A 14,563-nucleotide genomic window follows, 5' to 3' on the forward strand; every position below is an offset into this window, starting at 1 on the left:
ACATTCTCATCTGAAATATGGAGTCCTCTTCTAAGCTCACATAATTATGGAATAATCTTTTTGCAGTTTCAATATTAGGTCCCTATTCCTTTGTTAGCTCTCAGCTACTGGCTAGAGCTCCCAGCAGCCACCCAAATTTCTTGCTAAATGGCCACCTCCATCTTCGAAATGAGCAATAAAAAAATTACCTCTGAGAATCCATCTTAGATCCAAAAGCTATTCTGTCAAGAGGAGCCTGTTTTCCAGGATTCACGTGATTGGCAGTCCTTTCAAGGATAATTTCAATATCTTATGGTCAACTATTTGGGACCTTAAATACATCTGCAAAATCCCTTCACAGCTGTGCCTAAATTAGCATCAGTGAAGAAGTAGGAGAAGGTTGTGTAAACCAGGACAGGGACATTGGGAACCATCTTAGAATTTTGGAAACCACAAGGTTCCTGTAAGTTAACTCCCATATCTGGAGCAGGTATGGATGTATTTATATGATTTTGGCTTTTATGCCCTCTCCTTCGTCTTTGGGCCTATTATGTTTCCTGACTTTTCTAGTAATTTTCAGTTGAATACTAGTCAACATATATATTTATTTGAAAAAGAAATAGTGTAGGGGCCACAGATAATAATATTATATTACACAAAGTTAACCTTCCTACTGCTGATCATTTTAATATAATCAGTGCTGTAGACGGAATTGCAACCCCACAAAATTCATATGGTGAAGTCTTAACTTCCCGTGTGACCTTATTGGAGATAGGGACATTAAAGAGGTAATTAAGGTTAAATGAGATGATACGGGTGGAGTTTTGATTGAATAGAAATTATGTCCCTATAAAAAAGGAAGAGATGGCATCTCTCTCTCTCTCTCTCTTTCTCCCATGTCAGGAACAAAGAGAAGGCAGCTTTTGCAAGCCAGGAAGAAAGTTCTCACCAAAAGCTGAACTCTGCTGAAAACCTGATCTTGAACTTTCCCATCTCCAGAATTATGAGAAATTAAATCTATGTTGTTTAAATCACCCCATCTATAGTGTTTTGTTATGGCAGATTGAGAAGGCTAAGACAATCAGGGTTTGTGCTGAATGGAGACTGATTTGCATCCTTGATAAAGGTCTGCTTTTATTCACCATTGGCACTTCGTTGTTTCAACTAAGAGCCTGATATACTCCGCAAGATTCCTCTCTCTGGTGTGGCCTTAAACTCTTCCCTTTCTTTATCTCACAGGATTGTAAAAATCCACATTTAGTTTTTCAGTGTTTGCACATAGGTTTTTGGTTTCCTGCTCCACAGATACCCAAGAGTAAATAAACCTCCTGAGGAGAAGTGTGTTTGAGGCCCCCCAGGTGACTGCCACAAGTTACTTTGTGTTCTCTCATGGTGGACTCCTCTGTGTTTGCAGAGGGATTTACAATAGGCTCAGCATCCCACCTGAATCAGCAGATGCACCCAGGGAAAAAGTGGCTACAGAATCCAGCTTGCCTCTTTGAATTTCTTCTTTCTCTGGAATCTCATTCTCTCTCTGCTTTAGCAGGTCTTTATTGCTTTTATACAAATGATTTCTCTATTTTATCAGTTTTTTACTATTTTGTAGAGACAGAGAGACACTGATTTTCTACCAGGTAGTACATTTGCCAAGAAGTGAAACTAGTTCAGATATTTTGAATATTTTTATTTACCATGGATTACTGAAGCACATTTGTTTTTGTATTTAATTTTTTAATTCAAATTCTTACTAATTATAGCTCTTAATATGTCAAATTGAAGAGGCACTGGTATAGATGCTCAAAGATCACGTCTACTTATCCATCAGAATTATACAGTTTGTCCAAAATTTAGAGTTAAATGTAACTTTATAAATTTGTGTTTAAATCAACTACCTCTATTTAGGAAATATTGTCAAAATTAATACATATGTTTGAAATTATTTTTTCAGTTTCATAGCAGGTCCTGTTTAATTCTATATTAATGGTGCTTGGGTCATTTAAATGGTAGCATGGTATAATAGTGTGAGTACAGACCCTTGACACATAACTGCCTGAGTTTTAGGATCAATCCTTACTTTCTAACTGTCGGACTCACCATCTGAACACCTCTATACCTCACCTTTCCAACCTATAAGGTGAGAGAAATAATTTCCCACACTTTTTAAGTTTTGTGAAAATTAAGAAAGTTATTTTTCTTAATTTAATGGACCTACATATGCCCCCCCTCCAATTCATTTGCTGAAGTCCTATCACACATATTTGTGTGAATTTGAAGATGGGGACTTTGGAGGATAAATAGGTTTAGATGAGGTCATGAGAGTGAGGCCTTCTAATGATAAGATTGGTGCCCTTTATAAGGAGAGACATCAAAGTGTATTCTCCCTTTCTCTCCTCTCTCTTCCTGCCATGTGGGAACACAGTGAGAAAGTGTGTCTGTCTATAAGCCAGAAGGAGAATTCTCACTAGAAACCAGCCATGCTGAAAACTCGATATTAGACTTTAGACTTATAGCCTCCAGAACTGTAAAGAAATGCATTTCTCTTGTTTTAGCCACTCAGTCTGTGGTGTTTTGTGACAGCAGTATGGACTGACCAAGACAGTGTCTCATGTGTAGTAACAGTCGATGTAGTCACAATACTTGACTCTCCAGAAGCACTCAAGGAAACATACTGGTTGGTCTTCAGAGCATGTTTTCTAAACTTTTGGATGAGTTATTAATGTTGCAAATATATCTGATTGTAACATTTTGTTTTGTACAAAATTTCTTGTTTTATTGTTACTTTCAGGTTTCAAAGTGAAAACTACTATTGCAAAGAGCATAGATTTATCATTTTTTATATCAATTTGATATCATCGTATAACACATTGATCCATATCCTTCTCTTAAGCCACAGAGATCTTTACTCTTCTCCTTGAAGTCACGTTCCTGACCATGAGAAAATGTAGAATTTTCAGCCCCTGCTTTAATATGCTCATATTTTGAAAGTAAAATATTCTACTCATACTTTTCTTCATGAGTCTAGGTGTTTACAGGGTAAATTCACTCTTAACAATTTTATTGCTGAATTTCTTTAATGTCACAATTTGAATATGAGGGAAAGACATTTTCTGGCAGGATAAAATATGTAGTATGAGTAGATTTTCTATAATTTTATCCAAAATAAATTAGACTCTACAGTTCAGATCTTGTGGTTAATTGAGGACAATATTCCCTTAGAGTATCTTTTAGATAATAATTAAATAATATTTAAGCTCAGTAATATTTAGGAGGACACGTTCTCATTATGTGTATATATAATGAAAAATAAACGGTGGTAATCAGAGGGAAAAGAAAAACTGCTTGTGACAAACAAAACAAGGCATATTTGAAAAACTAATTATCCAGATCTTTCCGAGTACAAGTTCTTAAATTTTATATTAAGGTATTATCTTTTCTTCTTTGGTGAAGAGTAAAGTTCAGCTGTATGCAGCACCCTGTAAAATTGCCAGGAATATAGTGTGAGCCAACAGAAACGATGTTGAGACATTGGTACAAACAAAAAGATATAGTGACCACCAGATATTATTGAAAAGAAATTTTATTGTTTTCTGTTACCTCATTGTGATCTTAACGTCTTCACTGGAAAATTGATTTCTTTCTTTATGCTTATATTTCTTTTTCTCTTAAGAAGATGAGGGTTTTTTCATTGGTAAATGTGCATTAAAATTATATTAATGGAAGTTGTGGATTAACACATGTATCTTATACTCAGTTATTTCTAGAAAATTTAACTTTGCAAAGAGGTTAGATAAAGAACTAATTTTATTTTTACAATGATGAGATACTTTGGACAGGAAAAACCTAATATAGACCTTCTACATCGCTCAATTCTGGTAGAAAATGATAATGAAAAGAGCAATCTAGCATGACCATCAATACCTGCTACTAGGGGGGTAATTATCAAGTTTAGTAATGTTGTGAGACAGTAAGAAAATTTTATCCACATTTATCGAGATATAATTATTTAACATTGTATAAGTTTATTGTGTACAATGTGTTGATGAGATACATTTATATATTCTGAAACGATTACCACAGTATGGTTAGTTAATTTCTTCATTATCTGACATAATAACCATTTCATTTTTGTAATGAGAGCATATGAAATCTGTTCTCTTAGCAACTTTCAAATATATAATATAGCATTCTGAACTATAGTCACAATGCTCTGTATTAGAGTCCCAGAACTTATTTGTCTTATAACAGGAAGTTTGAACACTTTGTCCAAAATCTCCCCACTTCTCCCAACCCCCAACCCCTGACAACCACTATTCTACCCTCTGTTTCTATGAGTTTGGCTTTTATAGATTTTATATATAATTGAAATATAGAGTATTTTCCTTTCTCAGTCTGACTTATTTCACTCAGCTTAATTCACTCAAAGTCCATCCATGTTGCCACAAATCACAGAATTATTTTTTTTCTCATGGCTGAATAATCTCATTGTGTGTGTGTGTGTGTGTGTGTGTATCTATCTATCTATCTATCTATCTATACACTATATATATATCTTCTTTATCTGTTTATCCATAGATGAACACTTAGGTTGTTTCCATATTTTGGCTATTGTGAATAATGCTTTAACGAACATGGGAATGCAGATATCTCCTTAAGATCCTGATTTCATTTCCTTTGGTTCTTTACCCAGAAATAGGATTGCTAGATTATATGTTAGTACTATTTTTAATTTTTTGAGGAACCTCCCTACTGTTTTCCATAATGGCTGACCAGTTTACATTCCCTTCAACAGTGGACAAGGAGGGTTCCCTTTTCTCCACATCCTCACAAACATGCCCCCCCCCTCTTTTGTATAATAGTCAATCTAAAAAGTATGAGGTGTTATCTCACTGTGGTTTGGATTTGCATTTCCCTGATAATTACTGATGTTGTGTATCTTTTCATGTACTTGTTGACCATTTGTACGTTTTCCTTTGAGAAATGCCTACTTGATTCCTTGCCCATTTTTAAAATCAGACTGCTTATTTGGTATTGAGTTATATGAGTTATTTATATATTTTAGATATTAACCCCTTATCACATATATAATTTGCAAATATTTTCTCACACTCTGTAGGATGTCTTTTCATTTTGTTGATTATTTCTTTTGCTGTGCAGAAGCTTTTTGATTTGATGTAACCTTACTTATTTTATTTTATCTTTTTTTGCTTTCATTGCTTCTGCTTTTGTGTCATATTAAAAAAAAAGTTGTTATCAAGGCAAATACATATAAACTTTTTTTCCTATATATTCTTCTAAGAGTTTTAGGGTTTTAGATCTTATGTTTAAGTCTTTAATTAATTTTGAGTTAATTGTTATGAGTAGTGTATTATAGGGATCCAATTCCATTCTTCCCCATGTAATTATGTGTTTTTCTCAACACCATTTATTGAAGAGACTATCCTTTTCCTAGTGAGTATTGTAGACTTCCTATTCAAATACTAATTGATATAAATGAGAGGATTTGTTTCTGAGCTCTCCATTCTGTTCCATCGGTCTATGTGTGTGTTTTTATGCTAGGAACATACGATTTTGATTACCATATCTGTGTTGTATAGTTATCTTAAGTTGATTGTTCCAAAGCATATATATTATACAATTTATCCTTTAAAAATTTCAAAGATTAAAACAAAATGTTCAGAATGCATATATTATACAAAGCATGGCGTATTAAATTTCACAGATCCTGTTTCAATTTTTAATTTCATTCAATAAAAATCAAGTAATAATCATGTATAAATATTTTCCTTTCTCAAATTTTTCTAAAATTAAAATGTCAAATATGTCTACTAGCACACATCCAAATATATGATGTATTTCAAAATGATTTATAAAACTATATATTAGAAAAATAGATGAAAGGTAAAATAGTGTATTATTTGACAGATATACCCAATGTTAACTATTGATTCTTAACAAGTTTTACTTTCTCTGGTGTGGGTTTATTTATCATACTCTTCAAAATATTAGGGAAAAATTCCTGACCCCAAGAATATATAGAAATAATAACAATTTTACATTATCTAAGTCTAGAATGACAAAATCCTTCAAATATATGACTATATAAAAGGTCAATTGTTCTTACTTGCAGGTATTATACTGCTCCATGCCTCCTTTCTATATTGTATAGCTCTATTTATGAAACTTTTTCTCCAATCTCCATCTCTAGCTAATTTATTTCAAGTCATTCTGAAATATCGCTGAGGTATTGCTTCGTTTAGGAAGAATTCAAATTATTTTACAATTATATTTACCTGTCTAATTTGATAACTGTAATTTCTTTAAAATGTCAATATCTACTTACCCACAACCTAAAAAACTGCATAGCATGTGGGTAGTTCGGAAACTTGTTGAACTGGACTGTGGCCCTGGTAAGTTCAGCACTTCTCATTGACATGACCAAGATACATTTCAAAGTCAGTAGTGCACACACTAAATACCATTTGGTCAATGGTGATTTTTTTCATTGAAAATTCATGTCTTAAATGTGTGTTGTGCTGGTGTGTATATATATATACAGATAATTATTTCTAAGGTAATTTGGAGACTTGCAAGTTTTTAACCACCTTTTTACTCTTATTATATAACAGCAGAGTAACGTGTAAGTAGGTCACTTAAGGATTAGACTCGCATTAAAAAATCTTTCATAATGGGAGAAAGAAGAATCCTTGATTTGCTTTATGTTTTAAATATAACTTTTAAAATTTTACAGATTTTTTTATCTTTCACTACAGAGAAAAGTATAGCTCTGATAATTACACTGCTTTTCACAAATTATCAGAAGGATGTAAAATGTATTTACTGACATTAAAAAAGTTACTCTTTTGGCATCATTATTTGCTAATGAGGCTGTTCACAATGTTTGCAAGCTCATGTGACACGGTGGCATTTTATTATATGAATAAGGTCAGCTCTGTTACTTAGTCTGTGAAGGGAAAAAAAACAGTCTTCTTGAAAGTTGAAGCTATTGATATTAAATACATTTAATCCAAAGCTTGCTTTAAAATAAAAAAAAAGGCACCTGAAATTCATGTAGATACTCTAACTTACGTGGTGGAATTTCAGCAATTATGAGGCAATGTCAGGAGGTACATTGAGGCTAGGGATCAGGCGTGTTAAGGATTATTTTCAAGTTAATTTTTGAATGGTACCATGGCTGTTATTTTAGAGAGCAAGACATACAGACTTATAAATGGAAGTGTAAAGTCCACTCTGTCTTCCTTGTGCCTCCCCTGCCTTCATCATCCACTGTCATTAAAAATATCAGGGTCACCATAAGCAGAGGCACTAAGGAACAATCACACACTACTTTTAGGCGCTTCAGATGCCAAAAACAGGACTTGGATTTTTGTCTTTAAGTAATGAGAAGGTTTGGGAGTGTTTGAATAAATCTCTGAAATTGTGAGACTTACTTTTTGCTAATGTAAGTTTTGTGACACGAATAAATTGCAATGGGAAAACTTCCTCTAGAAAGAAGCATATCTCAGTGAATGGGAAATTTTAGAGTCCTTGATTATGACAGTATTCCTTTCTGCCAAATGCACTTGCCTCATTATAATAATTTTCAAGTAGAAATGGTATTATAATTGTTATAATACAACTTGAATATGAGAAGAAGGAAAGAAAGTAACATTCACACTGGTGATTACAGAAAAAGATTATGGAGTAAGTGTAATGTAAGTGTTGTCCTTTAAGATGAACAATATTTTGAAAGATTAAAATGTGGAGTGCTATGTTTTATCTCTTAGTAATTGCAAGAGCCCAGTTGCATTCACTCATGTCTCCTTTGCATCCTTTGTGAATAGTAAGGAATCAGAGACAGTGAAATTTATTCCCACATATTTTCTCTTCCCTTAAGTCAATGCATATTTTCAGTGAGTTTTTAAGTATATGACAATTAACTTCTTTGACTTCAATAACATAAAACTATAAGATAGACAAATTTCCAGATATGATATATACACAAAATGACATTTAGCTTCTGTGCAGGTGTGATTAATGACCTCAGATGAGATTCCATTCTCTTTGTTGTGACCTGTATGGGTCATAACTTAGGTTGACATAAGAATCAAGGCTATGGAGAGAGAACAAAATGAAGCAACTAAGGGAGCCCGTGGGAATGCAGCCAGTTTGAGTGTACATGAAACATTGATGACAGGAAGGTTAGAGATTAGCAAGATGGACTATCAAACTTTGGATTTCCCAAACTCAGTCATCTAATTATACTTGTTTTCTTCTCAAAGTGTATTCTTTTGGCAGGTAGGGATTGTAACATACTGTGTTTAAGTGGAGGTGCAATGCAAGGAGTATGGAAGCAGGTAATAGTGATGGTAAGTCTTGGCAAAGTGATAGCTGATGTCCCACGTGAAGGATAGAAAGCTTGATTCATGGAGGTGACTTGATATACCACAGCAATGACTAATGGGACTCAATAGAGAAGGAGAGATCAGGGCCTGTGATAGCAACAAGGAAGAGGTAATAATAATTTTAAAATCATCACCGAGAGACCCCTCAAGTTCACCATTAGTGCTTTAGGAAAATATTTTTTCTTTTCAGGAAACATGGCTCAGTTTGGGGGTCATTTTCTCTGACACTTAGACAGGGAAGAATGAATGAAGAGGAGAATGAATTTGGAACTTGCTATCATGACTTTTTTAATATTCATATTCAATTAAATTAAGATGTATGTTGTAAATAGTTTGGGAAGTACAGAATGAAAACAAGTGTTCAATTTTAACCTTTGCCTCAGACTTTAAATATATGTGTGTGTAGGCTGTATAAATTACAATCCATTAATATATAGATAAGTATTAATAAAATCTTGAGAGCTTTATTTTGGAGACTTAAGTAAGAGGAAATATAAATATATAAAATAGGAAGAAAAAAAACAATAAAGCACAATGGAGTCTAAGCCCTTCACTTCGCAGGCATGAATGAAGTCCAAGACACACCCCTAGTTACACATGCACTAGATCCTACTGGGGTAAGCATAATTATTTACTTGATTTTAAAAACTGTGGATCAAATTATATCTTCAAGATTTTGCAGAATTAGTGCTAGCGTCATATGATTAGATGACATAAATTAATTGTGATCCTGTCCCTGAAAATAGTGCTTTAAAATAATATCTTCTATTTGATTTTCAGTTCCTAGTGCAATTAACAAAATATATTTTAGTGCTCACTTCGGCAGCACATATACTAAAATTGGAACAATACAGAGAAGGTTAGCTTGGCCCCTGCACAAGGATGATGCACAAATTTGTGAACCATTCCATTTTTTTTGAAAAAATACTTAAAATAATGTATATATCGCATATATGTATAACTGAATCAATTTGCTGTACAGCAGTAATTAATAAAATGTAAATCAACTATACTCCAATTAAAATTAACTTTCTATTTTTAAATAAAAAATGGATATGTTTAAGGTATAAAATATGATTTGATATAAACATACATATGAAAAGATTACTAGAGTCAAGCTAATTAACATACCTTTTCATCACATAGTAACTTTTTATGTGATCAGAGCACCTGAGATCTACTCTAAAATATCTGCAGAAAATGTTAATGAGGAGTTTTAAAAAATTCCCTGCTATATTTAAATGTCACAAATTAGACATATCATATCAATCTCTTAGAACAATTGTATGCAATTATAAGTAAATGTTTTAAAAATATTATTATTACCAATACAAATTCTGAATATTATATTGTCCTTAAGTGAAATATTATATATCTTAAAACTGATTTTTTTTAACGTAGAGACTAATTGATGGCACATTTACAAGTATATTTACTCATATGTTCATATGGTCCATTCTAACAAAATTGTATACTCAGAATAAGTAAATTCGTATTTTTCCACTGTAGGCTCAAAAGTGCTCTCAGTGATAAACTACCTACATATTCTTAATCTTGTCACTTTAGTAGCCTTGCCCACAGAGTTTTCTCTTGAAAATCAAGTTGCTGAACTGATTAATATCTATTCCCTTTCAAATCTGCAAAACTATTATGCTGAAGACAAGGTGTGTTTGGTGATAAATATTGTCTCTTAACAGAGGGCTACGAATTCAAAGTAAGAAAAACAACTGATGGATATAAAATGAGGAAATCACAATCAAGAAAGGGATTATTTTTGAGGCTAACGGGAATCTAACTCATTCTGACTTATTGATCTTTCTATCTGCAAGGCTTAGCATGCTGAGATTTAGGCTACTTAAGATATTAACTAACTAATGGCCTTTCTAAAATAATTTTCACTCCCAATATTCATACTAAATATAATGTTTCTTAACTTGTAACCAAATTAATAAATGCACATACTGTAAATATTAAATGGTATTGAAGAGCTATAAAAAAATAGTCATGTCTTAACTGACCAAGTTCCACTTCCCAGCCCTGCTTCTCTGAGGCAATCACTCCCACATCCTTTTACTTTTTCCTTTGGTATTCACCCCATTTTTCTAAATGTATGTTTTATGACCATTTCATAATTCATTGATTTTGATCATTACCAATTGACTTACTATAATAGTAAATGGAGATTTAATTCTTCAGTGTTCTCTCTCCACAGCCTCCCTTTTTGCACTAATATTATATTGCTGTCTTTGATTATTGTCTTACTCAAAGATGATTACATTATCATAAATATGTAAATACTGTTCACAGATGATCTAGAATTTTTTTTGCTTATGCACCTTAAGAAAATTTTCCTGAAGTTTATAATACCCTTTTCTTGTAGTTATTTTATGCTCCTATTTTTAAATTTCCTGAAATCTTCCAATAGATACATAAATGCATACATGTGTTCTAAGTGCTTACAAGGAACTTATTCCTTTCATTCCATTTCCCCATTGTATTCTCTGATATCCCATTTTTCAACCTCCATTATTTGGATGTTAGACATTCTAGCATATCCCCTATTTGTCTTATGTTTTTTTGGTAATTTCTATTTCTTTATTTTTAACTATATTTTCTGAGAAATTTTCTCAATTTATCTTCCATATCATGAAGAATATATAAATACATATTTTAAAAGGATCTTTCTTATTTCCCTTTATATCACATATAGTTCTAGTTGTTCTCTATAGAAAACTATTCTATATTCCTACTTCATAAATGTGTGTAGATATGCAGAAATGTTGAGAGATAGTAATCTATTATCTTCTAGCATTTCTGATATCTAAACATGGAGATTGAGTCTGGAGGTTCAAATAATCCATTTGCAGACTTTGCTTCAAGACCAGGGCTTCATTATTTATTTTTATTATTATTTTTTAATTTTTGTACATTCAACATGTACTTAGGAGTTTTGTGGGTAATTACTATTCATTTTTTAAAATATCTTTATTGGAGCATAATTGCTTTACAGTGGTGTGTTAGTTTCTGCTTTATAACAAAATGAATACATATACATATATTCCCACATCTCCTCCCTCTTGTGTCTTCTTTCCATCCTCCCTATCCCACCCATCTAGGTGGTCACAAAGCACCGAGCTGATCTCCCTGTGCTAGCAGCTGCCTCCCACTAGCTATCTATTTTACATCTGGTAGTGTATATATGTCCATGCTACTCTCTCACTTCATCCCCCTTCCCCTTCCCCGTGTCCTCAAGTCCATTCTCTATGTCTGTGTCTTTATTCCCGTCCTGCAGAGCTTCATTCTTATGTTCTACTCTGCTTCGTATTCCTGAATACTGAGCCTCTATCATTCTTCAAATTTATTTATTTTTAGTTAAAGTATAGTTGATTTACAATATTGTGTTAGCTTCAGGTGTACAGCAAAGTGATTAAATTATACATATATATGTACGTATCTATATTTTTTCTGATTATTTTCCATTATAGGTTATTACAAGATATTGAATATGGTTCCTTGTGCTATGCAGTAAATCCTTGTTTTTTATCTATTTTATGCATGGTAGTGTGTATCTGTTAATTCCAAACACCTAATTTATCCCTCCCCTGTCCCCTCTGGTAAACATAAGTTTATTTTCCTATGCCTGTGAGTCTGTTTCTGTTTTTGAAAACTCTAATTCAAAAAGATATATGCACTCCAGTGTTCATAGCAGCACTGTTTACACTAGCTAATACATGGATGCAACCTAAGTGTCCATGGACAGATGAGTGGATAAAGAAGTTGTGATATATATATATATATATATATATATATATATATATATATATATATAAATGGAATATTACTCAGCCATTAAAAAGAATGGAATAATGCCATTTGCAGCAACATGATGGACCTGGAGATTATCATACTAAGTGAAGTAAAACAGACAGAGGAAGATAAATATCATATGATGCCACTTATGTGTGGAATCTAAAAAATGATACACATGAATTTATTTACAAAACAGAAATAGACTCACTGACATAGAAAACAAACTCATGGTCACCAAAGGGGAAAGGGGGGAAAGGATAAATTAGGAGTTTAGTATTAAAATATCAAAAAACTAAAAATAGAACTACCCAAAGACCCAGCAATTCCACTCCTGGGTATATATCAAAAAACAAACAAACAAACAAACAAACAAACCCACTAATTTGAAAAGATATATGCACTCCAATGTTAACAGCAGCACTGTCTACAATAGCAAAGACATGGAAGCAACCTAAGTGTCCATCAACAAATAAATGGATAAAGAAGAGGGGGTACATACAATGGAATATTACTCAGCCACAAAAAGAATGAAATAATTCCATTTGCAGCAACATGGATGGACCTAGAAATTTTCACACTAAGTGAAGTAAGTCAGACAAAGACAAATATTATATGATGTAGTTTACATGTGGAATCTAAAAAAAATAGTCCATGTTCACTTTTGACTCATCTGCTGACCAACTTCATTCCTGCTTTGGAAATAACAGATAATTTATGTTTCCCCAATATCTACCTGGGCTTTTAAAAGTTACTGATTCACAGATGATATGGTTTTATGACTTGTTAACTAGATTCTCTTCCTTCTTAGAGAACAGAACCTCTTTTTTTTGTAAAAAGAAACTTTCATTTTTGTGAAACTTTCTAGCAGTATAATATTCCATTTCAGTCAGAATTACTCCAAGAAACAGATATCACACTTAAGTAATGTGAGGACAGTTAGCAGAAAGGTCTTTTCCCAAAGGTGTAGGTAGGATTACTGTAGTAATCCAGTGATGTGCACTCTGCTAATACCCTTCTGCTTGAAGGTGCCGATTAAGGGAGTGGGCATGAGAGCCAGCAAACACAAAAGCTATGCCTCGAGGTTCAACTAACAGAAGCTGTTAAATTAAATCATGTTTGGGTGATTCATCATGATCTTTAACCATTTAAAACAAATGAATGTTGCTGGGTAACTACATTCATGTTTTCAAAAACATTGTGATTATTAAGGAATTTTTGTCTGTTCATAATATTCAGAGGTGTTCTAGAGACATTTCTTTTAGTTTGATGTTATTAACTTGGATACAGTTTGACTCCTTTGACCTAGATAGCATGGATCTCTGTTTTTATTTTATTTTTATTTATAAAAAACTTACATTAGCTCTTTTCCTGTACAAAATTATCATTTAAAAATTTGAGCTAAGAAAAAATATACTCACTATAGATCCACTATGAAAATAATCACCTTGTGCTAAACAATGATTATTTTCAATCCTTTTGAACAAAAATTCGAACTGTTTATTCCCATGTTGATTATGTAATTTGGATTTTTTCTAAAATTTTATATCGTGATTTTCTTTTTTGTTATTTGTTTCCATTACAATATATTTTAAACACAATTTTAATGTTGTATAAATCTTAACATGCAGCTCTCTGAATACATTTAGTTATTTCTTCCTCTTCAGAGACATGTTGGTATCTGGATAATTAGACATTCCAGAAAAAATAGAAATGTGGCCTCCCCCAAGACGAGAGAGCTTTTTTTGTTTGTTTTTTCACCCAGGAACAGCAAGAAAGCCAGTTAGCAGGAATGCAGTTGAGTTTCGAAAGGAGTAGTTAATGAGGTCAAAGGTGTAACAGGAGTTGCTACACACTGTAGCTTTTTCTCAGTTTGCTCTGGCCTTGGAGACATAGCCTCGAAAACATCCACAGCTGCATGCAAGGAAAATACATTCTGCCAACAGCCGCATGAATGTAGAAAAGGTCCTGAGCCTCAAATGAAATTTGAACCCTCATCTAATCCCTTGATTTCATCCTGGACAGACCTCAAGGAAAGGATTCAGCTGACTAGTGCCTGGAAGCTTTACTCTTGAAAACCCTGTTAATAAGTGTGTGGCACTTTGTTAAGAAGCAATAGAGAACCAACACAAGGCTCTGGAAAGCTTTCATTCCACTGTATTTCAATGCTTCCGATATAAGCCTTTTCTGAAAGTATTCAATTTCATTTATCTAATTTTTTCTTACAGTGATAAAAATATTTTCCGGTACTAATCAGTTTTCTAACTACCCAGATTGCAGGAAACACCTTTAAACATAAAATGACTGTCAACTCATTCATTTTAGAAGTTAAAAGCCACTGCTGTACAACACTATTGGCTATGATCTGGAAGCAC

This window comes from Mesoplodon bidens (assembly GCF_964165515.1).
Source record: "Mesoplodon bidens genome assembly, chromosome: 4".
In the NCBI taxonomy this organism is placed as follows: Eukaryota; Metazoa; Chordata; class Mammalia; order Artiodactyla; family Ziphiidae; genus Mesoplodon; species Mesoplodon bidens.